At 37.1% G+C, this 4583-nt stretch overlaps 1 long non-coding RNA gene across 1 annotated transcript; it reads right to left on the reverse strand.

Moving 5' to 3' along the window:
• Positions 1–3227: 3227 nt before the first annotated feature.
• On the reverse strand, positions 3228–3849 carry LOC110677816. The gene is made up of 2 exons (XR_002501212.1): positions 3606–3849; positions 3228–3524 (listed from the first exon to the last, which is right to left on the reverse strand). It is a non-coding gene; the product is annotated as an uncharacterized LOC110677816 (long non-coding RNA).
• Between the last annotated feature and the right edge of the window lie 734 nt (positions 3850–4583).

Below are 4583 nucleotides of genomic sequence, written 5' to 3' on the forward strand. Positions count from 1 at the left end.
CGTGGAGGCACGTGAAAATAATGAGATGAATAAAAAAAGTTTCGAAATGAATACGGCATAAAAATGTTTCTTAATGGAAAATGTAGAAATCCAAAATAGAAAAGCGATCTCAATTATGAGGGTAAGTAAAATTTTCATTAGACTTTTTTATTCCTTTATAAGTATCATTTCAAACAAAACATTCATTTCTACATCTAGGTATGAATGATTCAAAGTAAAATTTTGATAATGATTTTGAAGCTTCCTCCTTGGTATAGTACTAATGAATTATATATCACTTGAATTATACCAAGGAGAATGCTACAGAATCATATGAAAAGAATATTTTGGATTCTCTACAGAGCTTTCTTCTTGGTATTACAGCAGCATATTGATACAGCATACAACATGGCTGGCCTGAAAATTTGTTTGAATATCAAAAGCTTGTTCTTAAGACAAAGTTTTGATTTTCTATTAATAAGGGGATAGAGATTTACATTTTACATATTTGTTACATTTGGCTTGAATGCCCTCAATGTGATTTTTGAAAGTTAAATTCTTATCTAGCATGTGCCCTAGATACTTAACTTCATCTGACCAACTTATTGGAAATCCACTCATCGAGACAACATGTCTACTTGAAGATTTCAAAAGAAAAGTTTTTGGTTCATGAAGGAATATTATAAGTTGAGTTTCGGAAGCATTAGGAGAAATCTTCCATTTTGCAAGTAAGTTTTAAATACATCCATGAGCGGAAAGAGTATGTGTTCAAGTGTATGATGCGAACAGATTTTAATTATTTATTGTTTTCGTATTTTCAAAGAATCGATATGCACTCATGATTCGAAATATGCGATGATTTTTCCCCGATATATTTTATTCAGCGCCTTTCGGCTGCTTGCTTATTCTCCCATAACGGATAACTCCCCAAAAGTAGACTAAACACCTTTAAGCGAAAGCTCCACCTGAGCGATTTGATTTTCGCTTCATTTTCCGAACATGCTGAATTTTCTGGCGACGCTGATGCAGATGACGACGACGGTAAGCGGGAAATCGCTTCAAGCATCTTGCGTCAGATTTTAAACTTTCTCCTCTTCAACGTCGATGATGTCGCGACCTCGTTTGAGCTAGAAGTTTCAGTCAGAAGTGGGTGCTGATGCTCCGACTGCAGCATACCCAAAGGCGATGACTGAACGCATGGTGCATAAAATACTAAATCGTTGACAGACTATGGTAGTTCACCGGATATTTTCCGGAACACATATCTAGATGGGTAGGTGAATACATTGCGCAAGGAGTTGATGGCTTTATTTTTTCTTTTATCATCGCTCGGCATATTATACAGGTACAATACACTTCCATAGTACGAACAGTTGGAGTTTCATGCTCCATTTCGAATTATCTCGTTCGTAATTAATGCTAATTATCTCCCGCTTTTGTTCTCGTGCTCGTTTATGGCGAGAGAGCCTTTTGGAAGTCCTTCCTGGAAAGTGAATATAATTTGTGCTGTTCGCTTTGGCTTTCTCTGGAAAATCTTAACGCTAATTATCCCACCGAATGCTCCACCGAACGTTGCAGATGTAGTGATTGAAGGAATTACAGTGAATTGGCACTTGGTAATTAAGATATATCTCCGTGTTCATTGTACTGAAGTGAAGTGTCTATTATGAATGTCTAGCGAACAATGACAACTTCTGTTTTTCGAACTTTATTACCACCAAGTGGGGTTATTATTTACTTTTCAAGTAGCTCGTGCAACATCTTCACCACATAAAGTCGGAAGTCCGAATGACTTCAAAAATTTTTGAGGTAGTACGTGGCTGGTGACATCAGATTAAGGTGAAGATTAATCGAAGCCAAACCTCGAATTTTCAAGAGCACGGATCTGGAGAACCAAACATCCGTTTGAGCTAAAAACCTAATCGATTAATCACCTCCAGCTAGTGACCAATGGATTAAGTTTTCAGCTTAAACGGATGTTTGGTTCTCCAGATCCGTACTCTTGAAAATTTGAGGTTTGGCTTCGATTTATCTTCACCTCAAAACTAGCAACTTGACTGACAAACAATACTGTAACGGCGTCCGAGCCTGCCAAATAAACGAGGTAAAAAAAACAATACTGTAGTTCTTTTCGCAATTGATTGAGGACAACAATTAAGATGATTATTAAACGAAGCCAAACTTTGAATTTTCAAGTGCACAAGACTGGAGAAAATGACAACAGTTCGCGTTGAAAATCAATCAAATTACTTACTTGCTGGTGGTGACCTAGGGGATAAATTTTCAACGCGGAGCGCTGTTTGGTTCTCAAGTCTTGTGCTCTTGAAAATTGCGTACACGAATTCTCTGCTCTTGGAAGTTTTTATAAATTACCTAAAGCAGTGGCGCGGGAAGTGGGTAGGATATGTACTACGCACAAAACATCTGGGTAGGACAGTCAAAGGATTGCCCTACCCATGATTCAACAACAAAAAAAGACCAGGAGCAGGCTTGAAAAATAATTAAACTATTTATCATCTGTTCAATATACATACAATCCCGATTAAAGTCGTTCTTATTCTTATGGAGAATGGAAGACACGATTAGGGTTTTCATCGTATTCTCATGCCTAGGAAAGTATGATATGGATTGTGCATGATCCTGGCTGCATAAGTTCTGACACGTGAAAAGAGCGATTGAGAATATCTGATGAAAATTATGAGAAATTAACTGTAATAATTGCTGCAAGAAACTTCTCTAACCGCTAGAAAACCAAATGAAGCAATCCTCTATAGCATTTCTGAATAGTTTCTTAAAATACCTATGACAAACTTTTTATATGTTCAGTGACAGAAAATCCACAAGGTTTATCCCAGAGTGTCCAAAAAAAAAAAGCTTGAGGGTTTTTTTTTCTCAAGAAACCTTGCTAGAATTCCTCAGCCTGTTTATGTGGGTTCTTTCAAGAATTCATCGACGTTTAGCGTTAGCATTAGCGTAGTTACGGTATACTTCGTAGATTGGATACTAGCTATATCCACACTCTGAAAAAAACTTAATCTTGTTAGTTTAAATGGCACACTAAAATGCTATTCGCCTGGTTGGGTCTAGACCTTGTATATGAGCCAATAAATCGGACCTAGTATAACTTGAACATATATGGGCCTCGGTGTATGTTGTGCATAATATGCGCTCAGATTAGTCCAGTGTCATAACCTCATTTTCATGTTCGATTCTTTTTTAGTTGAACCAAGTTGAACACCGATTTTAACTTCACATTGAAAAGACCGCTTTAGTTTTTATTTTTCATTCAATCAAGTTACACAAAAACAATCAATTTTATAGCACCACTGCTGGGTTTCTCTGCATGTACCTCACAAGAGAGTCTACAGCTACACTCTCCTCGAAATTACAAAAAAGCCTTTATCCCCCTGAGTTGACGTGGAAGGGACACAATCCGGGTGAGATTTCGCTGTTGCATATTCTCAAGAACGCTTGGAAGAGAGATCTTCTGGATGCTTCCGGTCAGCGCCAGCTGATGCCAATTGATGTTGGACGAAAAATAAAGTCTGCAATATGGAAACACTCCCAATCAATTCAAGTCCAACGATCATTTCTTGGGGAGGAGATATGTTTTAACAAATACTCACTTTTATTGTGCTATCCATCGATCTCTTCGAAAAAGCAGTTTTTCCCAGGACCTCGCCAGAACTGCAAGCTTGGAGCACAGTCGCGCTCGCATATGAAGAAAATGCTGTTATAATCATCTGCTTTCTTCTATTGACTGTCTCTTTTGTCACACTCTGAACAACACTCAGTTTTCTCATGCGTATTTATCGTTTCCGGAGCGAATCCTTGATCGGGACACACGTAAATTATTTTGCAACTAACACGTTCGCGTTGTTTTTAGTCGATCACGATAATGTTTTCTGGATGACATTTTTGTTTGACTACCTACCGCTGTTTGTAAACATAAATATTGTTAAAATATTTCCTTATACTGGTGTAGTTTAACATTGTAATTTGATCAAGAATACTTATTAAACTGGACTAAGTTTTACCTGCTTCTAAAACAAAAATAGTTTAAGATTTAAACAATCGAAGTTTTAGAAAATTTCTGAGTGCATGTGTGTTTTTTGATAATCTCATTCAGACTACTTTCAGGAACAAGGCTAGGGAGTGAACCTTGATCAAGTTTTGAACACGAAAATCAAAACCATGAATATTTCTATTCCCGGCCACGCCCATCTTTACCGTAACTTGGGATTGGGGAAGGAAATGTTGATGTATCACTTACTTAATAATAGGCCACCGACTCAGCGACACCCTCATAAGTGATACAGAGGTGGAGGTTGGGAAAGGTATTAGGTCACATGGATTATTATGTTTTACGGTGTCTATCATTTTTCTGCGCGACGGTTCTGGACAGACTATCTGCTAATTGATAATCAAACAGCAGAACCGATCCCACCAGGGTCATCGGATAATAAAAAACACAATAAGCAAAAAGAAATAAAAATAAAAAAAATAAATAGAAAATAAAATAATAATGGACTAAAAAAAAGAATAGCGATCAAATTTAAATATCGAGAAGAAAAAAACCGCTAAGTCATGAAATACGGAAACCG

Source organism: Aedes aegypti, chromosome 3, assembly GCF_002204515.2.
Source record: "Aedes aegypti strain LVP_AGWG chromosome 3, AaegL5.0 Primary Assembly, whole genome shotgun sequence".
Lineage (NCBI taxonomy): Eukaryota > Metazoa > Arthropoda > Insecta > Diptera > Culicidae > Aedes > Aedes aegypti.